The sequence below is a fragment of the Lissotriton vulgaris genome, chromosome 1_1, assembly GCF_964263255.1.
Source record: "Lissotriton vulgaris chromosome 1_1, aLisVul1.2, whole genome shotgun sequence".
NCBI classification, from domain to species: domain Eukaryota; kingdom Metazoa; phylum Chordata; class Amphibia; order Caudata; family Salamandridae; genus Lissotriton; species Lissotriton vulgaris.
Genome location: NC_141685.1, coordinates 672,397,038 through 672,420,004, shown reverse-complemented (window position 1 = coordinate 672,420,004; position 22,967 = coordinate 672,397,038). Strand labels below are relative to the sequence as shown.

The 22,967-nt window shown below is 48.6% G+C and overlaps 1 protein-coding gene across 3 annotated transcripts in view; it reads left to right on the top strand.

Moving 5' to 3' along the window:
• CDC14A (cell division cycle 14A) overlaps positions 1 to 22,967 on the top strand; it is a 541,681-nt gene that overhangs the window by 340,216 nt on the left and 178,498 nt on the right. The window lies entirely within an intron of this gene.

Below are 22,967 nucleotides of genomic sequence, written 5' to 3'. Positions count from 1 at the left end.
ACTCAAGCCAAGCACCTGTTCTTTGTGTATTTAAGGGGTTTAAAGTTCATATATATTTCTAGGAATTTGTCTGACTTAATTCATGAAATGCAGACTGCACAAGTTGGAAACTGTAAACAGGGTTCTTTCAGCCTAGTGCTGCCTGACATTCATGCATGAACTCGGAGGAATTGGGATATTTTTTGACAGGTTGACGCCTCACAAATAAAATCTATCTAGTTCCATTAGAACGTTTTCTGACAAGACATTTTCTCGGGAAAATGAGTGGGGCTGAACCCAGTCTGTTAGATGCCAGCTACAGGGAAATTACCGTATTTGCCGAAATGCTGGCAGTGGCACCTGGGAAAGGCAGCAAGGGCTGGGTAAAGTCAGTCACACGTCATGCAGATGCATCCCTTCAGACTAATGTTGCCCGTCTATTGTAGATCTGATGTTCTATAGGTAACTTTGCTTGTCTTTGTTTATACAATATGTGTAAAAAAGAGCTTGAGAAGGGGGTGGGGGGCGGATTAAAATAAGCAAACACCAACACTGACTCATATGGAACGGACACACGGAGAGGGGGAGAGGGGGGGGGGTGCGGGGGCGGGAACGGACACACGGGTAGCGGGAGGGAGCCTCCCCTAGCCCCAGCAAACAAAGCACTCACCTGGACTTCGTTCCGGGGCCGAGGCGGGACTTGCTCTTTCCCTGGGGCTCCTCCTTTGTTCGGGAGCCTCGGGACAAATGACGCAGGCTACTTCCTGCTCTCCACTCCTCCTCCTCCCGATGACACGGCGGAGGCTCGGCCGGCTTGGAATTTGTAGGAAAACAACCACTGAAATAGTGGGTGATAGCGAATGGTTTGGGGAGCACAATAAAATAAAAACGTTGTATGGGGAATTGAACTGCAGATATACGATGTGTTCAGTATGTTAAATTACTTTTGCATGGCTATAAAACAAAATTCCAAAAATGCTCCCGGAACCCTGCAACAACCTTACTCCTTTGTTAATTGTATAAAATATGTAAATTTACCCTCAAGCGCAGGAGGAAATTTATGTGAATACATTTTCGATTTTTTTTGTTTATTGGGGCCTAAAGTCTAAATGCTGTGTATGCAAACTAAAGACCCTTTTAGTTCCAAGTGGCCCAGCTGGCAAAAGCAGTGTGTTTTATTGATTGCGACAAAAATAACTTGCTAGGTCGTTGGCAGTGGTCCAGATATGTACTGCCGCGGCCGTTTTCAGTCTGTGTTATTTGTTGAAGTTCTATTTTATGCGTTAGGAAACGAATGCATGTGAGACTTATGAAATCTATCGTTATTAGCTGCTCTTCACTTGTTAACGGCAGGAGGGCAAGGAACTTGTTTGTTTTTTTGGGGGGAAGGGGGGCAGTTTTACACCTGCTGTAGAAAGCCTCTTTTCAGGTGCAATTTTGGCAGCACTGGTTGAACAAACTCTTTTCGTTATGGCACGAAGCGTTGCTATTTGGGAATTTCAATGAGTCTGCGGAGAGCACAACACATGGTAAGGTGTAGCTTTAGAGTCTGAGGATGGGTGGTATGGTGCAGAGGATTTGCTATAAGACTGACAAAACTCCTGTATTCCAAAAGCCACATTGCTCTCATCAGCATGTAACTACCTATTATGCTATGGTTTGAAGTGGGCCAGGGTCTCAAACCAGCAGTATTTAAAAAAACGGACTTTGAAATGGGTCAGTATCGGGCCTAAATTGCTGTTCTTCACAGAAAAAACACTTGTCGATATCTCAACAGTAACAACCATTAAGGTAATCCATGTTAGTGATGTGGCACCTGTTTACATTTCACATGTTTTACTTTATTTGCTTTCCTAAGTGTAAGGGCTTCTAGACAATGTTTTTCAGTTCTCGTGCAGCATGTCAATCTTTTGTTGGGAGTTCTGTGAACTGGGTCTTCTATAGAGTTCTGTGGGGACTCGGGTTGTGGGTGTGTGTTGAGAGCTCTGGAGTAGGCTGAAGGCAGTGTGTACAAGCTGTCAAAGTATTGAGAATGAGAAAATAAAAGACAATTAGGTACTTACAGGTGAATGTGTGTGGGTAAGGGTAAAGTGAACGAGATGCAAGGTAAGTGCAGTAAGAAAAAAGCGTGAAAGAGGGTGTGAAAGAGCAAAGAGATGAAGTGTGAAATATGTATATGGAGAATTTCAGAAGAATGTGGTGAGAATGAGGAAATGTCTTATGAAGAGGCTGCAGAGTAAAGTTGTGCCAAGTGGTGAAAATTAGTGATCGTGACACACTGCAGGCAGATCACTACCCCTTCCACAGGCCTCAATAATGTTTTCACATTTTCAGAATGGAAATATTTTCAATTCTAATTTTCCAAACAATATCATTGGTAAAGTCAATAGCATTGGTTTGTTTCTGTCGTTTCAGTATCTGTAACTATGTAGTGTGCCCAGATGTGATATCGCTCATAAAGAAGCACTCGAGTTTAGTCAGGCGGCGTGCTGCTTGAAGCAGGAAATGGTGTACTTATTTTGAGCCACACCTATGCAACGCCTCTTGAAAAGGATCTATTTTCTTTGGCCACTCCCCTTTTAGAGACTCACCCCACCTTTTTTTTATCCCAACAAAGTCGTGTATAGTAAAAACCATTTTAAACGAGTAAAAGTTCCTCTTAATAACACGAGAGAGTAGCAGACTAAGGAGAGAGAAAGTGACAGAGAGCGAAGGATGGAAAGAGCAAGGAAGAGAAAGAAAAAAAGAGAGACAGAGAGGAGGGAGATAACGAGGGGGCGGAGAGAGAAAGTGACAGAGAGCGAAGGATGGAAAGAGCAAGGAAGAGAAAGAGACAAAAGAAGAGACCGAGGAGGTAGAAAACGAAGGAGGGGTGAAAAGAGAGAGAAAGGGACCGAGGAGGGAGAAACTGACAGAGAGCGAAGGATGGAAAGAGCAAGGAAGAGAAAGCCGAGGCAGAGAGCGAGATGGAGCGAGGGTGATGGCTTAGCTCGTTTTGGCTGCTAGAGCCAGGCCCCTTACCCAAGTCTTCTCTGGCCTGCCCACTGTTACCAACGACTCGTAAAGGCCTCAAAATCACAACGTAGTTTGTGTACACAAACACTTTGTATGAGTCTTTCCACTATAAAAACGCATTTAAATGTGATCATAAAGTTAATGTTTCCACAGCAGGAGTGTCATTTTTGTAACCAGGGGGTTTCTGGGAGCTATGTGTGGACAAATGACATCAAGTGAGATGAGTGAGTGTCTGTAATCCTAGGCTGGTTTGTGCAAAACACAATCAGTTGTCACTACTCCAACATGATGCACCTCAAACGATCCGATCCGAGTGCGTGCGCAATCACGTGTATATGTGATGTGCACGACGGGTGGCTGTGCGGTGCTCTTGCGTGCAACGTGGCAGACTGTTACTGAGTGCACCACGGGCTGGCGTGACTGCTACTGAGAGGACCAATGGCCGGGCAGAGATGAAGTGTCACTGAGTGCACCCAGGTATGTGTGCGGTGCTCTAGAGAGCACGACGGGTAGACGTGAGCTGTAGAGGTGTTCATCCCAGGTGGACGTGAAGTTTTCTTTTACTCACCACGGGCAGATATGATGTATTTTAATGATCCCTATCTACACCACGAGTAAACATGAGGTGTTGTAGTGTTTGCAAGACCAGACTTACCTCGCTCCCAGTGTAGACACAAATGTAGTTGAACCGTTATCACCGCACAGACGGGTGAACAAGGCAGGGACAGGAGCTGTCTAACGGATTCCCGCCTGGCCCCAAAACTATAACCCTGCAATTAATGTACCTCCTTTGTAATAAGTCGCGCGGCTGTTGCACGGGGTGTGTTCACCTGGTTCGTGCATCCGCACTCAGAGGCGACGCGGTGCCCCTGTGTGCACTACCTGCTAAGCCCCCGTGCCTTCAAAGACAGCCCCCGTGTGGAGTCAATGGAGAGAAACAATCGCCGCACTAATTAACATTCCTGATACCGCGCTCCGCGCGCCTGTCACGACAGATTCTGCGATATCACGTGATTGGTGATTTTATAGGGACGGTATGGGGTCTTCTTGAAGGCATGAAAAGGCAGCTCTCTCAGACCTCATTAACTGGGCAGCTCCTTCTCTCACGCTCAATTAGACCTCAAAAGGCCCCATTTGTCCAATTTGCACACTTGGTTACAGAGAAGAGGATGGGGGCTTTGCTTATGGAACACTTGCCTGGGCCGGAATGAATGCAGGACACCCCTCTAGCTCGCTGTGGTGTGACTGCTGCCGGGGGTGTGTCCGGACTGTTCCTCTGGATGGGGGGGCGCTCACGTGACCCGTCCCCCTCCCTCCACTCAAAGGCTGATAATCTCCTCAGCTCTCTTATCTCAGCCTCTTTCAGAAGTCGAGAAAGATCCCATTGGCAAACCGAGGAGGGAGGCACCGCGCCTCCTCTTAAAGGGACCGGCCGGGTGAAATGCGGATCCGTTGACAATCATCCACCCATCTGCAAACAGCAAGGAACTGCTGAAATGGGCGTTTCAGTGAGCGAGGACAATGAAACATAAACAAAAGTAATAACCACACAAAAGAAACAAAGGCCCGGACTGCCGAGCGCCCAGAAACCAGGGGGAGTGTAAGTGATGCTTTCCGCACTGATTCTGCCCCAGCCCTGCAGTCCTTTCTCTCACTGCGCAGGTCGCCCGGCGAGCCTCCCGCAGCCTGAACCAATGGCAGCGCGGCTCCCGGGTGACGTCAGCGGTGGTTCCCTCGGCTTCTCCGCGGCCCCGGGGCTGCGGCGGTGATTTTCACGGGCAAAACGGCTGTGCACACGACGGCCGGAGCAGGAAGGCGGGCATCAGGAAACAAGCGGGAGGGGGCGGGAAAGGGGGAGGAGAGACGCAGCGCCATTGCGAGGCCAGCATCGGGAAACAAGCGGGAGGGGGCGGGAAAGGGGGGAGGAGAGACGCAGAAGTGCCGGCAATGCCGGAACAGATTCGGGGGCGTTCCCGGCTTTCGCCTGACGTCGCGTGACGTCGGCAAATGCCAAAGAATCTCGGGAACGCCCCCGTGTCTCCTCCGGCATTGACGGACAGGCCCCTCGTCCAATGGCTAGGCTCCATTTATGGAGCCAGCCAATGAATGACGAGGGCCGACCCAAACCCACACTACAGTTCTCATTAGGTTTTTGCCTGCGCAAAAAAGATGCGCAGAGCGCATCTTTTCGCGAGGCAAAACCTAAAAAGAAAACTAACAATACAAAAAAGGGGCGGTGGGAGGGAAAATAAAGATTCCCCCAGTACAGCTACAACCGGCTGCTGGGTCACTACCACCAAAATGGTGGGTAGCTCCCCAAAATGGCCGGCTAAATATGCCACAAGCCAAAGACAGCCCACCCAGCCCACCCAGCCCAAAAGGAGCCCAAAAAGCCCAACTAGCCTAACTTGAGTTGCTGGCTCCCCCCCCCCCCCCCCCCCCCCCCCCAGCACAAAACCCTCCAGGAGGAGCAGGCCTCCCGCAAGTCGGCCACCCCTCCCAAAGCTCTAATGTGCTACATTAAATTTGTTATAGTGGATCGTACAACTTTGGATATAATTTTTTCTGATGAGTTTCTCGTCTTCCTCCTTCATGGGTTGTTGATTATATTGGTTCTTTACAGGATATCTTTCAAAAACAGGTCCTTAAACATGTTTAAAAGGTAATGTTTATAGTAAGAAATGCACTTCATGATAACAGTGGAGCCAAAGCTCTCTCTCCTCCAGTGGCGGCTCCCCTATTGGAGCGTGGGGGCGTTGCCCCACTGCTTTCTCGCAGTGCGAGAAGGCAGAAACATAAATGGTAATAACTACTATTTTATGTTTCTGTTTTCTTGCACCACGAGAAAGCAGAAGTGCCTCGTTGGGAGGGGGTGGTCCTGCTTGAGGGCAGGGTGGGAGTGGCTTGTGCGCACTGACTGTTTGGTCGGCCCTGGGGCCGACCAAACAGTCCGTATGAACAACAGTGGGCAAGCCAGTCCCACCCTGCCCTCGACCTGGACCTCCCACTCTCCCTTGTTTTCTATGTAGCCTGCTGCATGCAGCAAACTACATGGGGAAAATGGACCTGGTGGGGTGCGTTCCAAAGCGCCTCACCAATCACAACGCTGTCATTGCAGCGTTGTGATTGTCAGGAGTGAGGCTGCCTTTCCTGGCTGAGGAGTGAGGCTACCTTTCCTGGCTGATGACGATGCAGGGATTGGAAAAGTCCGGCCGGGAGTTAGGAGTCGGACCATCCAGAAGCTGAGGTGGCAGTAGCCCAGGAAGGTAAGTTAAGTTTTACTTTATATATATTTTTTAATTAAACAAACGCCTCCCCCCATTTCCCACCCAGGACCCCATTTCCACCCCCTCTACCCCCCGCCCGTCATGACGGCCGCGACTGGTGCATTCTAAAAGGTCAGTACTTTGGCATCGCTGCTCGTACTGGGTCGCTGCTGGGACATGCAGCGCAGGTCCTTTCTATTGTAAGAATTGCTCGCCAGAAACGCTTGGGGGGGTTTGCCATGATTCAACTTTTGTCATGGTTACATGCATCTTCGCATTTTAGTGAAACCATTACAGGATATTAATTATGTGTGAATTGCCGGAGAAAACAGCAACATAAAAACTCCCCCTGCGCTCAGCTAGAGGTTAAACTCCACCTTAAACATTTGCAAGGGTATGGCATTTCACGCATATTTAATATCCTCTAATGGTTTCACTAAAATGCGAAGATGCATGTAATCATGACAAAAGTTGAATTATGGCAAACCCCCCACGCGTTTCTGGCGAGCAATTCTTACAATACAAAGAACCTGCGCTGCATGTACCAGCAGCGGCCCAGTACCAGCAGCGATGCCGAAGTACTGGCCTTTATAAAGCCCATGAGAAGAGCTCTGAATTCGACTTTCAAAAACAAGCATTTGCAATGCAATAGGTCTCGCATTAATTACGTTTGAGCTATTGGTATTGCTAAATATTGCAACAAAAGTCTATAAATTGTAGGCCAAAAAAAGTGTATTTATTTTTGTAGCAATGGTGGCTTGCTGCGCTTTAGATGAATATGTTTAAAAGTAAAGTGCGCCATACTGCGATTGCTACAATAGTTAATAGTGGATGCGTTAACAATTGATGTGTGCACTGATGGCTGGTGGTGTGTGTGCCTATAGAAATTGTGCACTGATGGCTGATGGTGTGTTTGCCTGGTGGAAGTGTGCACTGCCGGCTGATGGTGTGTGTGCCAGGTAGATGGGTGCACTGAAGGCTGGTGGCGTGTGTGCCTGGTGGGTGTGTGCCTGGTGGAAGCGTGCACTGACGGCTGGTGGTGTGTGCCTGGTAAAAGCGTGCACTGACGGCTGGTGGTGTCTGTGCCTGGTGAAAGCGTGCACTGACTGTTGGTGGTGTGTGGGCCTTGGGATGTGTGTGGGCCTGGTGAAAGCGTGCACTGACGGCTGGTGGTGTGTGTGTGCGCCTGGTGAAAGCGTGAACTGACGTCTGGTGGTGTGTGCCAGTGCAAGCGTGCACTGACGGCTGGTGGTGTTTGTGCCCGGTGAAAGCGTGCACTGGCGGCTGGTGGTGTTTGTGCCCGGTCAAAGCGTGCACTGACGACTGATGGCGTCTGTGCCTGTTGAAAGTGTGCACTGACTGTGCACTGACTGTGCGTGTGGCTGTGCGTGTGGCTGTGCGTGTGGCGCTGTGCGTGTGTGGCTGTGCGTGTGTGGCTGTGCGTGTGTGGCTGTGTGTGTGTGGCTGTGTGTGTGTGGCTGTGTGTGGTTGTGTGGTTGGTGTGTGTGTGTGGTTGGTGTGTGTGGTTGGTGTGTGTGTGTGTGTGTGGTTGTGTGGTTGGTGTGTGTGTGTGTGTGTGGTTGTGTGGTTGGTGTGTGTGTGTGTGTGGTTGTGTGGTTGGTGTGTGTGTGTGTGTGTGGTTGTGTGTGGTTGGTGTGTGTGTGTGTGGTGTTGTGTGTGTGGTGTTGTGTGTGGTTGTGGTGGTGGTTGTGGTGATTGTGTGTGTGGTTGTGGTGGTTGTGTGTGGTTGTGGTAGTTGTGTGTGTGCTTGTGGTGGTTGTGTGTGTGGTAGGTGTGGTTGTGTGTGTGTGGTTGTGTGTGTGGTTGTGGTGGTTGTGTGTGTGGTTGTGTGGCTGTGGTTGTGTGTGTGGCTCTGCGTCGTGCAAGGGCGCATGCATTGGTGCGAGGCAGCGCTAGGAGGCAGCAAAAATGCACAATATCTTTGTAGATGTGCCAACATTTCTCTGTTTCACGCAGCGCAGCAACTATGCTTGCGGCCCTGCGTTGCGTGTAATGTTAGTAAATATGCTCCAAAATGTATTAGATGTATGCATGTAAGTTAGTAAAATGTTTACTACCTTAAAAATATATGGTTTTACTACAAATGTACGTAAGTGAGCTTTTGGGTGTCAGGGTTGCCCCTGTGTTTGTGCATAGGGTCTGTGCTCGAGAGGGTGAAACACAGGTGTCTGGCCGCGTTGAGCTCTAGATTGCAGTATTCCCGAGGCGCTAGTGCACAAAGCTTTTGGCGCCAACATGTCTAAATGAACTGAGTGCCGTATTTATGACGTCACACCTATTAACCCGCGGTCGCTCCAATGAATAGAACATAGGGATCGTTTCCTCTCAGGGCAGTATACAGATGTTTTCATTTATCCACTATGCTTAGTGCCTGGAAACTTCCCTGGCAATGTGAGATATATCGACGTGCAGATCTCATCACGGCGAATGGGATGGTTCACTAAGAGTCTGAACAATAACTTGTCTTTTATAGCGCTGCATACAGCCGTTCGGAGCGCTATTCCGTTTGAGCTGCAAACAGCGCGTCATTATTTCCATATTTAAAGGCAAGTCATTTACGGAAGTCGGCAGAAAGAGTGGGTGATACTGGCATTCGAACCCACGACCGTCAAGCCCATGATCGGAATACAACAGGGACCCATGTAAATTTCTGAACCATTTTGCCAATTGTAAAACACTTCGTGTTACGTTCTTGTTATGTAGGATTTGCATCTTCCAATAGGGGGCCATTATTTACGTCTAGTTGCGATTTCCACTGATTCTTTTGCAAACTAAACAACACGCAATAGTGTTAAACGGAAGCGCTAAGATTTCTGAGCGCTCTAAAAAAACCCACAGTACAATAAAGCAGATGCTAATCTCACGGATTCTTCTTCGGTCTGTGAAGCGACCTGGCTGATTGCAGGCTGTGCAGACAACTCTACACAACCGCATGGCGGCCACGGGAGAGGTTGTGGCAGCTGACAAATTAAATGCTTGTGTATTTCCGGAAAGGCTGCTGAAATGAGGAGTCCCCCGTGCCAGCGACTAGTCTAGGGGAACATCTGGAGATAGGATGAAATGTCCATGCATCTGAATGGCCAGCAGAGCCAGTCGTGTGAAGGGAATGCTGTGGGCTCGATGCCTCCTGAAAGGTTAGTGGATCTGAGTGAAAACTGGACAGCCAACTCAGTGGTTTGACGTATTGCTGTATCAAAGATGTGGTAACCTGCAAAATCTACGATTTCAGTCTCAGAGTTTCTGACTCAGCCCTCCATCCGTCTCAATATAATAGTAGTGTGTTACCATGAGTGGATGAGTGTGAGACTGAGCATATGCATTCATGAATGTTTGGCTGAGTGATCGCACGGATGGTGAATGGTTGACTCAATTTATCAACAACCCGAATAACATCGCAAATAATAGCAGTTCAATGAATTATCATTAAATAAAAGCTACACCTTGTTTCTAATGTGCATGAAATCAAGATGTGAAGGCACTCCATTCGCACTTGCCTTTTTGATTTTCAATCAGCATGAGATAGTTTCCACAGGTCACCATGCCATGTCCAACTGGATAGTGTGTGACTTTAGCTAGGTGCATGGCATCGGGAACCATTCAGACGGTAACCCTATTGGCGTTTCCAAAGCTTGTTTTACTTTGTAAGGGGCTGGTTGCAGCTCAGAAAACCTTTGGGTGCAGCCTGCCTCAGCACATCCCCTTGGTTTCATAACAAATTATAACAAAAAAAATTGCAAGATGGTCACCGGTCTGTCCATAAACTTGTTCCTGTGTAGGGGAACAGTTTGAAAGGTTTTTGCTATACTTAACCAAAAGAAAGTGAGGGTTGAATAAGTCGGTAGCTCGGCAGCCAGTGCCAGACCTATTGACCTTATCAATGCTTGTTATATGAGGGGTTGAAAAACATTGACTTGGAAATAAGAATTGGCAAGCGAGGAAAAAGCTAGTTGTAAGTAGATATAAATGCCATAATGGTTAATTATGAGCACTAAATGAAAGCACTGGAAACAATAGGTGATATTACCTCATTCGAGTGCTCATGCTTTTCAACCTCAGCATGATGAAATGCGGAGTCAAGCTTTCACAAATTAGGTTAAACGGTCAGTCTGGAAGTGCCAGACAGGGGAGGGACCTCAAAATAGGATTTCCATCTTTTAAGCTGTAAATTACGTTCTTGTCGATAGACAAAACAACAAACGCGTATAATTATATTGATGAAGTAACTTAGTAAAAACAAAATGGTGACAAACGAGGCAAGCAAGGATCACCATGCCAAAAACCTCTGACACTATTATTACTCTGCGCCACAGCGGGCAGAACTTCTCTTCACCTTAAACTTGAGGAACAGGAGATTTGCGGGCGAAAAAGTTTCAAAAGCGGGTTTCACTTGAAAATACATTAGACTGAATTCATGTTTAAAAGGTGAAAAGAAAACCACGGGACAAATGGACAATATAGAGTTTACAAACTGATGATATGACCTTCCGAAAAAAACAAGCATTAGCGGCCGCAATAGCGGCCGCAAAACGAAAATCGGCCGCGAAAGGAGCAGGGGAGTGAGCGAGTGGGAGGGAAGCGCTGGCGACAGGGGGCTGGGGAGGGGATCCCTTTGAAGTCTGATGCCAAGGCTCGAGCATATGGGGTGTAAAAAAAAAGTCTTCGGAGTGGCATTGCGCAGAGGGGGGCGGGGGAGAGCATTCCTTTGAAATCTGAAGCTCTTGGCATTGCTGTGGCGGGTCTGATGCGAGGCGGCTCGGGGAGCAAATGGCAAGCGCGTGCACGGGCACATGCACTCTGCGTAATCCGCCTGCCAAAGCCCCCTGGTCAACTTTCCTGATCCACCTCTATATGTCTCGAGCTGCAATGCTTGCGCATTGGCAGGCCTCGACCTAACAAAGAAAAGTCTTCTACAACTCCCTGTCCGACCTGCTGGAGGCCCCTGTGCTTTGCGAGCTTAGACAAGGAGAGCAACTGTAAACTATCACTTTTTAAATCGAATATAATCCTGGTGTCAATCAGGTTCTAAATAACTATTTTTGAAAGGCAAAAGAGAAGCCGTGGCACTTGGCGTCAAGGTGATTTTCTCGCCCCCGGGCCCACCCTACTTCCACTCCCTGGCTGTTTTACACAATATCACCTCTGGGATCAGATATTTATTGAGGGGCTATTCCGTTTTAGAAGAAAGAGTGGCGTGCTTCTTTTTAAACCGTTTATTATGTTCACCAAAATTGTTTTCCTAGTAATATGGTACGCATAAGTTGGATTCTGCCTCAGGTGACAGCTAGTCAGTACTTTTCTAGTTGGACAGCCTACATTTGGTATCAATTGCGAGCCTTCACTGTTATTACATTTTGTATTTGCGGTGAAGTGTCAGCATAGTAGTAAGAAGAGAAATAAGCAAGAAAAGGAGTAAGAAGTGTAGGACTAATTAGAAGTATGGTTTATTGTAAATAGGACTGAGTAGGTGCAAATGTGTGTAAGTATGAGTAAGTAGAAGTAACTGTAGGACTCAGAGTAAATAGAGATGTAAAATATGATTAAGCGTAAGTAGGATTAAGTACAAGGTTATGGGTAGGAGTAAGTGTGATGACGGAAAGAATGAAAGATAATGAGGGAAAAGATGAAATGTGCGAGTATATAGAATGATTTATTCATGTTCTTGCTTTTTTGAAATGTGCTTGAAAATGCACCAATGGCAGGCTCTTTTTAGGTTTCGCTTGGGGGCGGAGCCGTTAGGCTCCTGCTCCAGAGAAATCTGTAGTTTCTAGTATGGGTGACTTGAACACGCCTCTCTGCTTCATTGGCTAGCTCCATAAATGGAGGCTAGCCATTGGAACAGAGAGGCGTCCGTCAATGCCGGACCAGACACGGGGGCGTTCCCGAGATTCTTTGGCTTTTGCCGACGTCACGCAACGCCGGGAACGCCCCCGAGTCTGGTCCGGCCGGGCCGTGCTTGCTGCTGTCCTGCCTTGTGTCCCTCCTCCCGCCGTCCCCACGTTTCCCGCCTCCCTCCCGCCGTCAGTTCCTCTCGTGTCCTTTCCCGCCCCCTGTGTCCTTTCCCGCCCCCTGTGTCCTCTCCCGCCCCCTCCCGCCGTCCGTTCCCCTCGTGTCCTTTCCCGCCCCCCTCCCGCCCCCTGTGTCCTCTCCCGCCGTCCGTTCCTCTCCTGCCCCCCACTGTCCTCGTAGGTGCTTGTTCTGTCTTCTGTCACTGTCTCTCTCAGTTCGTCTCACTGAGGCCCTGATACGCACCTTTCGCAGGGGAGGGGGGGGGGGCGTGCGCTCAGTAGGAGAGAGCATGTAGAGCACTGCTGAGACCGCCCTGTTTTTCAGCTCCTCGCGGGGGATGCTTTCAACGCAAACCACCCCTCCCCAATCCTTCCCGGAAAGCAGTCTGCTGTGATAGGGAGACCTTGTAATCCACGCCTTAGGCCAGGCAAAGCACAGAGGCGTGGCCCCGCTCTCATCGCTGATGATTGGTTAAGATTGCCTGGCCTCGACAGGACCGCCTCAGGGTGTCAGGTCACGTGCCCCGACCGGCATCTGGAGTCAGCGTGGAGACAGTGTGCAGTGCGAGGCGTCGCTCTGAGGCGCTGCACCTGCCGCTTCAAGGCGCTGCTCCTCGGCGCACCATGCTCCCTGCAGCCTACCTCCTCCTGCTCTCAGCCCGGCTCCTCGCCTGTCCTGCAGCCGCCAGCGGTGAGTCTGCAGCGGACTGTTGCCGGGGCGATGCTCCGCTCTGTGCATGAGACTGACTTTATTATTATTTGTTGAAGCTTTATACAGCGCCCACTCGTCCCGCAGGCATCGTAGCGCTGCAAATGAGCAGCAGCGACGTCACACAGAGTATCAGTCAGTTTTTATTGGGGGGGAGGGGGGAGGTTGGGATGCCGAGCCCACACCGGGACTAGAACCTGGCTTCGAAGGGGCAGCGCTGGCTGTCCGGTCTCAGCCTCCCCTTAACAGGGATCACAGGGAGGGTTGGAGTCGCTCACCTCACCCGCAGGAGGGGATGCTTCAGCCTCGGGGCCAGACTCCCTCCGGCTATGCATGGCAGACACGTGTCTACTACTGCACCGCAGGCAGAAGCGCGTCAAATAAATGAAGGCATCCTCCTAGTGCAAGCACGGAAAATGTTTAATGGAGGGAATGGAATCAGCACTTTATTCATGTCATTTCGTTTCAAAAGCTTTATTGGGTTTGTCAATAACAACCGTATAAGCAATCATTAAAGTACAAAACTATGGTTAACAGCCCTCAATACATTCATCATGGGTAACTTTATGTACAACCTAAACAAAATGTATTCGTGCAAAATCGCATAAAAGTGCCAAGTGCTAGCTATATAAATTGCATGATGTGCACATGTCGCAATAAGGTACCATATGTAAATGATTTACATGTCGTGCAGATTTTTACCAAAGTGGCAATTCTGGTACACAGGCATCCTTTAAAAAGGGACAATTTATTGTCTCCCAAAACAATTTGCTATTATTGGTAACTGCTGCTAGGCTAAGTTTATCCCATGCTTCAGCTTGGAGTTCTCTTTTTCTGGCCTTGATAACTAGCTAATAATTCAAACTTAAATCTTGGGTATGTGCTGTATTTCGTGGTTTGGTACCTAAGGCCTGCTTCAAACTATGTAGAGCTTGAGTACAGTTTTTATCAAACAATCCTGCATGCACCTGCTTTTTAGGTTTCGACTGCAAAACTGCGCAAGCAGCTTTTGCGCAGGAGAGATCTGATGATTACAGCATGTTGCTCGGCAATCCCGCCCTCTGTTCGATTGGCTAGCTCCATAAATGGAGGCTAGCCATTGGAACAGAGAGGCTAGGTTTCGACTGCAAAGCTGCGCAAGCAGCTTTTGCGCAGGAGAAATCTGATGATTACAGTATGTTGCTCGGCAATCCCGCCCTCTGTTCGATTGGCTAGCTCCATAAATGGAGGCTAGCCATTGGAACAGAGAGGCGTCCGTCATGGCCGGACCAGATTCGGGGGCGTTCCCGAGAATTTTTGGCTTTTGGCTACGTCATGCTACGTCAGCCAAAAGCCGGGAACGCCCCCGAATCTGGTCCGGCCGGGCCGCAAGCAAGCCGGAAGTCCTGCCGCCGCTTGTTTGTCCTATGCAGCATGATTGCCTTCTATGCCTTTCTTGAGGTGCGGTTGCTTCCTGAATTGCTTAGGAGGAGCCACGCAGCAAGCATGTCCCGTGAGCTCGCCCGTAAAAAGGAAAGGGTTGGTCGGGGATCTGGCCGCCGGTGTAGCGCTGTGAGATCGGAAGGATGAAGCGCCAACCAGCGATGTGCCCCAGAGTCTATGAAGCGGCACTGTTCACTGAACGACGTCCCCTGGGCGCCTCTCAGGTGGTAGGATTGTGCAATGACCCCGGTATAGGCACGGGCAGTCCGTTGCCAATTCGCGCTCAGTTCCCTCCTCCGCGGCTTCCGAGTTCGCACCACAACACTTTAGGGAGGTGAGCACCGCTACAGTTCTGTGGGCAATTAGCGCGGTTTTGACTCGTAGGGAGGCAAGGGGGTACTGTGTCCTGAATGGCGGGTAGGTTGTGCGGCGTTTTGCGGCCCGTAGCTCACCTTGGCACCGGGCGCTTGTGTGACAGGACGCGCCCGGCGGAAGACCCCTGCTGCGATCACTCCACTACTGGATCACTTCCGTAAATGCCCCCTCTGTCTGCAGTCCGATCGGGTGCCTTCTCGTCACCTTGGGTATCCGGCGGTGTAGTTGTCTGGGCCGATCCCCATTCAAGGCAGCTGCAGTGTGTCGCCGTCCCAGCTGTTAGTCATGGGCCGCCATGACACGAACTCACGCGGCAGCTCCGTTGTCTTCAGCGATGCAGCTTTGATCACCATTTCGGTAGTGTTTCTCATCGCCATAACATCAGCAATTTTGACATGTGGTCCTGCAGGACATTTCACGTTGAGCCAGTTCACAGATCCACACCTGTGGAGATACTGCTATTTTATCTAGTCACATGGTGAGGAATCTGTAGAATGGAACTATCAAGCAGAAGAACAAGGTGCTTGCCTTCAGTAACAATGTTTCTTGTGGATAATCTATCTAACAGCAGATTTCTCGCTGACCCTCCTACCTCCCTATTCTGTGAGTTGGGCTCTTTTTCTTCTGAAAAGGTTCCAATCTAGAGGTCTGCACACTGGTCATTCCGATCTGCTGATAGACCCCACTGCAAACAAAAAAGCATGAATAAAAAACATTGCCATTTACAATGCCAGTAGCTCCAACTCCAACAAATGTGAGACCTATTGCAATGTAAATAACAATGCCATTTATTTATAAGTAAAAAAAAAAAAAAAGAAATGTCATGAGCAATGCTAATAGCTCTAACTTTTCCAAAGGCGAAACCATTGCATTGTAAATGCTTGTTTCAAAATTTTCTCGAACCACACGCAATAGGGTCGAGCTCGCTCGCCAGCCACGTTACGCCTCACCTCTTTCAAATGTCACCAGCCGCCACTGCTCTCCTCACTAAACCTAACCCCGCTTCGTCTTCTGATGTTTCACACTAGAAACCTTGCTGCCCCCTGCAGTTGTAAGTAATGCCTATAGCTGTGTTTTGATTGTCCGTTATAGGTTAGTTATGGTTTAGTGAACAAAATCTAGGAAAAAATTTGTAACAAAACCCCGGATTTTTTTCCAGTTATGGCCCCCAAAGCATGCCACTTTTCACGCCACTCACCATGCTCAGTAAGACACTCTGATAAAGTGCCCTACCAAGAGCTAAACATGCCACGCAGTGTGTTATGTAATTTCAGGGCTTTGTCCAATTTGTGATCGCTGAACCCTTAGCAACATTTAGCTGTGTTTTTTCCAGTAATTTTCTTGTTTTCTTGTGATATCCTGCTTTTGCTTCCCATGTACCTGTTCCAGGCTGTGCACTCCTTTTGGCTGTGTGCAGCAGGAGTTGGCCCTGCGCTCTGCCCCAGTGGGTGGAAAACCTCCAGGAGGGGGGCACATGGCTCAGCCTTTAGACTCCAAAGCTAAAGGACGATTGTGTACTGAAATATATGAAGCAATGTGTATTGGCCATGTGATGGAAATCTAGATTTCAGCCCTTAAACATGTCTCTTTTGTTAACCTTAACCAGTTCTAATGTATATGTATTAGTTGACACTGTGTGGTTAATTGTCATAAATGTCGGGAAAGTAATGTGCAGTTAATTTAAGCATGACAATATCACCTTATGCCTTTGGGGCATTAAGTGGGCAATGCATGGATAGATGATCTAATTAAAATCAGTTAATTGTAACTGCATATGTAATAAGCGCATCTTAAATTATGGTTAAGTCTGAGAGTTGGAAAGGTGCAGAAAGTTCATTGCCTGCTTTGAACTACATCTGTGCATGCTTATCTTAGAAAATAACAACATACTGGGTAAATTTAAGAAAAAGGAATACACTGGTATATATCGGTAACAAAAATATCAAAGCAGCACGGCTCTTCAGTATTATAGACCTTTTTCTGGGTAGTGGCATTGCAAAGGTTCCCTAGGCATTAATTCAAGCAAGAAACAATCTCCCCACCCCAGTTTGAGTAGAAAAGTCAGCCATAATGTGATGTAGCGGAGCTTCGCACCTGTGGGCCCGGTGCAACTGCACGGGCTGCACTAATGATAGTTACTTTCTCTCACTATTTTTTAAGGTGACAGCCATCCTGTTAGGAGAGGAATGGCCACATAGGTACAATGGGAAAGTAAAGAAGCAAATTGTGGGTACTAGTGCACAACTGCCTTGAGGTCATAGTGCCCTCTCCTACCTCATTCTTTTCCACCCGAAGTTTCAAAATGCAAGGAAAGAAATGATGGAAAACACTGGGTGTTTTCTGGAACCTAACCTTGGAAGTCTTTTGTGGTGATGCATAGAAAAATGAGAAGGGAAAGCAACCCTGATCAGTTCTACCATCCCATTCCTGGTACATCACAAGGCCTGGGTACATGCCAGATTTTCAGACTAGCACTGACTTTTAAGTTGCATAGATTAATTGTATGCAAAGTAATAGTTTTTGCCTGAAAGTCTGTTCTGCATTGGACCCTTCATTCCGCGCCCCTTACCTAGGTTGTACAACGCCAGATGCTAGCGATAATGAATACTCAAAGCACTGACTTACAAAGCTGTTTATTCTGTGAGGCTGAAGAGGACCAAATCGTTTCTTTAGGTTTCTTTTAACCCACATTTGAGATGTCGAAGAATAGGTTATATTGCCCACACCAAGTCCTAACATTATATAAATCAAACTTCATCTATAAAATGTTTTTAAATTCTGTACATTCAGTAGCTTTTTTTGAAGAAGTGCACCCGTGATTCTGTAAGATGCTGAACCCCCTCTAGCAGCAATAATGTAGAGAAAACCTTTCCTATAAACATTTATCAATCTCTTCAATCTCCTGGGAGGAACTGCGGCCCACGTCACGTTCCAAATCTGTTTGATGGCATTTGTGTATACACAGCTCCTTTTCGGTTTAATGGCGGTGAGGTCTAGATTTTTACTTGACTGCTTTAAAAAACCTCTCCCTGTGCACGTTACACCTCGAGAACCCATTTTGATTAAAAAAAAAACTCACACGGAAGGGGCCCACTTGCCTGGTGCTGCTTGTCTTAATTGAAGGTGGTATGAAAGTAAGCATCACCTATATACTCAGAAATTCTACAGATGCCACCACCAGCCAGTGGCTGTGCAAGGAGGTCTTGGGGCTTCACTCCATCAACGCTGCGGGGTGAGTGAAACCAATGGGCATGCGCCTCCGTTTCATGGAGTTGCAGAGCTGTAGTTTGAGCAGTTCCTCCTTAAAAGGGGCCACGCAACCTAAGCACATAAGTAGAGAATACAGGGGAACCTCAGACCAAAAGGAAACCAGCATTGCCAAAGCCAATAGGTCTGCCTTTGACTGATAACATTTAAGTTTTCCGAACTGTTTTTATTGCTAATGGTTTTGTAAAAGGTTATTACATAAACATGTTTGTTCCGTCAAAAAGCACACATTTGGCCTATACGCCGACACTAAACCGGACTACTCCTTCATGTAAGTGCTCATTATGCTAGAGCAGAATGCACCAGTCATCAGCCAATAGCTGAAGAGAGTTGGCTCATTTCCTTATTCTGCAGTAGTGGGTGGAAGTAAAATGTGAATGAGACTACAATAGACCAGTGGATGAAGAAATCTTGTGGAAAGCCCCTACAAATAGGTATACTAAAAGTATATCATTTTACTAAAATCAAAGTGTCTGATCTAACGCCAGACCTAACCAGCATTTGCAATGCAATAGGTCTCGCATTTACGAGAGTTTGAGCTACTGGCATTGTAAATGACACTGCCTTTTTTGTGTTGTTTTTAAAACAAATAGAAGGCATTGTCATTTACAATGCTGATAGCTTAAACTCTTGAAAATACGAGACTGCATTGCAAATGCGTTCGGGCCCTTGCTATAAAGATTTTTTTTTTTTAAAGTGTTAGGAGAGAGCATGTCCTGTCTGCACCAAAAGGCAGGACAAAGCTATTTCAGAAAATATTGCTCAGAGGCTGTAATCAGAGGCTACCGAGTAACAGCACCCGTAGCAGGCGGTGTTCTCATGGGAGGTTACAAAATAAGACAAGGTGGTACTAAAGATGTACTACTAAGCCTGTTGACAAATTAAAAGTCCCAGTTTACAATGGACAATGACACCAGCCAATCAAAAATATGGGCGAAGAGTGGGCAGAGCTCCAAGTCCATACCTGAATACAGCATGCCTCATAGAGCAGCTCATGCGCTGCCCAGGCTGGACTTAAAAATGGAAATGTTAGCATCCCAGATGGTCAGGGATTTTTCTCCTTTTGTTTTCCATGCTGAGCACAGTGTTACATGTGACATGGGCCTCTTGTTAGCCATGACTAGCATGGGAATCTGTCTGTGTGGCACGCAAAGCCTTCCTGTGCATTTCTGTTACTAAGCTATAAAGTCGATAGGTTTTGTATGTCATTGCGTGCATTAATTGCCGTGTTAATGGAAGAGATCTGAAAATAGATCATTTAAGTTGTAATCGCATCCATTTTAGAACTATTGCTGCCTAGCTCTCCAGTGTAACTGTCCCTTGGTATTCTATTCGGGCAAGTGAAGGTATATTATCAAACCTTTTCTCTTATTTATCCCTGTGTAAAGGAGCTAGAAAAATGGTATGCTTGGCTTTGACTCACTGCAACAAAACACTTCTGTACCCGGTCTGACTGACAAGCTTTGGGCCTTCCAAGTCCCTGCTTCCCACGTCTAAGCTGTTGCCTGTCGTTTTGGGACCGCACACCAGGGCTGCACATCTGTTGTTTACATTGTGAGTGCGCGCACGTTGCTTTACACTCAGAAGCTTCACGTTCCATCCACTGCATACATTTTCCCCTTGATAAAGCCGTAAAGGTTTACAGCTCTGTTCAACTTGAACAACGAAAGAAATGGACCTCCGTGTGCTATACTAATGCAAGTTGATGTGTACTATATGCGTGCTGCCCTTTGATTCGCCATAGAATAATTTTTTGGGGAGATGGAAACTGCCCCTATTTTGTGAGCAAGTACATGTCGATAAATCTACATTCTGTAGTAGGGGATCTCTGTGTATAGTCATAATCTAGTGAATAGTCCCGCCCATGTGCGTGGACCCCGGAGCAATCAAAAATGTCTTCAGTGCAGTCCTGCATAGACACGTAAGAGAAAATTAAAGACAAATAATGCAGCCTATACCTACAAGGCTACACTGTCCAGTACTTCAACTAGAAATGCAAAGGATACTCCACCAATATCACATTTACCACAGTCTGCCAAGTTTCACTCAAAGAGAAACTTCCCCTTCACAAAATCCTTAGAATGATAGAGAGGAAGGGAAGGACAGACAAGCCCCCATAGGCTGCCATTATGTGTCTGGAAAAGGGATACCGTGCCTTTAAGGAACTCTCCAGAGACCCTCGGTATCCCATGATGCACAGCAAACTCCTTTTACTTCCTGTTCTTTTTTCTGGCTCCTGCTAGTTGGACCCTGAACCATTGAGCTCTCCCTTTTTGGGTATTTTAAAATTTTTGGGCACTTTTCAAGTGTTGTGAGTGTTTCACTCGACGTCTGACTGTTTCTTCTTCCTTTTGCTGGGGTTTTTGGCCAAGTTTTGGCCATTTTTCTGTCGAATATGCCAGCTTTGTTCGACAACTGCCCTGAGTGTTCCAGGAAGAAAGCTAAATCAGACTCTGTGTGTATCCTCTGTCTACCATCATCTCATGTCCCTGAAGATTGTGAGATTTGCCAATCTTTCTCCAAGAGGACCCTGAGGGACAGGGAGAAAATTCGACTCCAAGGCCTGGAGGTAAGGAGACACCAGGACCAAGGTGGGTCTGGGCATGGAGAGACTTCGTCCTCTGCCTGTGCTTCGGTCTTTGGGGGGCTCCCCAGTCAAGATCAGGCCAGAGAAAGGCACAGATCTCCGTCGACGTCGATGGCGGCACAGGTTGACGTCGATGGCCTCGGCGTAGAGAGGAATGACCACCATCTGCTCCCCGTCGTCCCAGGGCTCTGGGGCGAAGCGACGTCGCCGTTCGACGTCGAGGGGACTGAGGTCGAGACCTCGGACAAGGTCGACTTGGAGGACAGCATCGTCGTCGAGATACGGTCAACGTCGAGATGGGTCCAAGATGCACCGGCGCTCGCCGTCGAGGCGACACCGCCGTTCGCCGTCGAGGCAACATCGACGTTCGATGTCGAGGAGAAGAGAGTCGACGCCGAAGAGACGAGAGTCGACGTCGAGGGATGTGTCGACGTCGAGACGTTCGACGACGCATAAGAAAACTACGTCGAGGAGAGATAGGTCGGCATCGAGGGGGCCATCCAGTGCCAGGACTGTGTCCTCTGCCTCTGTGTTAACCCTGTCTTCTGCATCTAAGAGCCCACGGTCGCGGCGACGCTGGCGCTCAGCCTCTTAACGACCTGGCGTTCCCGGGATCGGGGACAGACACCCACAGAACACAATACCACTTTGTGTGTTAAGGATTTATTGTTAATGTGCAGCGTAGAGTGAAGTAAACACACAGAATGTTATCTTGAATTCACCAGGTCATAATACGTTACCCCATTCACAGCGCTGGTGTTTTGCACCGTCCTCCGCAAGTACAACGGTCCCGTTGTACGCCAACGGAGGGCACTGTGCTAAAAGCGGCCGACAATGCCGTTCGATAGCTGTGAGGGGTCTTACTCTCTGGCGTAGGGCAGCAGGCGTGAGGAAGGTGGGAGTCGCCCAGCCGGGTTCTCTACCGCTCCTTCCTAGGGGATACGGGGAGCAGCTGCTCTACCGGTAACTCAACAGGTGGTTCTCGCTACAATGCCCCAGGGGATTGTGACACGGCAACACCTCCCGGTGAGCGTCGACCGTGCACAAGAAGAACTCAAAAGAGAGAGGTGGTCGAGAGCAGCCGCTCGATCTGACCTACCTCTAAATGCTAGGACCGTGGAGACGCCGCAAACTCCTCCCGGAGTGCGTCTCAACACGTAATCCCGGACTAGTACAAGGACGGGGGCTGGGAGCTACGGCTCACACTAACCTCCGTATTACCTGGCCTCTGATAAGACCCTTGGACCGGGCTGGGAGCAGCCGCTCCTACTAGCCTCAACTCGGGACCCTGAGCCGAGCCGAGCTGACTCGTCCGAGTCAGAGGACGCCTTGCGCGCTGCAGACCACTGTTCAGCCTTTAACAGAGACACGGGCGTTCCTACCTCCGTTCTCTTGAAGATCCACGATAGCTTCAACAGTCTCTGTTCACGGAGTGCTCTGCTTCAGGTTACGTCGGCGTTGGTGTCTGAATATCCGACACGGCGTCCTCTCCCTTTCCGCCTATATAGGCGGTCCTTTCATGTTATGCAACACGTACAACAGGTGTTGCGTAATCTTGCCGCGCTAGGCTTTCTGGGATTTGTAGTCCGCTCTGCCAGTGGCGCGCTAGAACGGCGAAGGTATGACGAGGGGAGGAATTCATGACAGCCTCCAAAAAATCGGCCTCTAGGACATCTTCATCAAGGCCTGCGCAGAAGAAAAAGAGGAGAATAATGAGGTCTTCGGACTCTGAGTACTCTCAGGCCTACTCACCTTCGAGGCCCAGGACTCTTACGCCCCCTCCGTTACCTAAGGAGAACCCTCCTCGTCCTCCTACGCCTCCTCCTCCTCCGGTTCCCCCTCATCAACCTCCCCCTTTTCCACTGCTGCCTGCTCCGCAGTCTCTATCTCTGCCGCACCTCCTGTCACGGCCTACGAGACCTCTGCAACCTTTGGTTCTGATTCTGCCTCCGCGGTTGCCGCCACCTTTACGGCCAGTGGAATGCCCGAGGCCTAGGAGGTCTAGGTCATGGTCCAGACGGAGACACCGGTCAAGGAGTGACCGTCGCTCTTCAACGCTGTCTAGGCGTCGCCTCCGGAGGGGCAGGTCAAGGTCCCGTCATACGGATTCTTCCAGTGCCAGGGAGTACTCGCCCACATTATCGGATTCCCCCCGTACGAGGGTGTCACCGGTCGATAACATAGTCTCGTTCCAAGAGGTGTTACTGAGAGGGGCTGCGAAGCTGCGGATTAATGTGACAGTTCCCACACCGTCTACGTCTGTGATTTTCGAGACCCTACACAAAGACATCTGTCTCGACCCTTGTTGCCCTTTGGTGCCG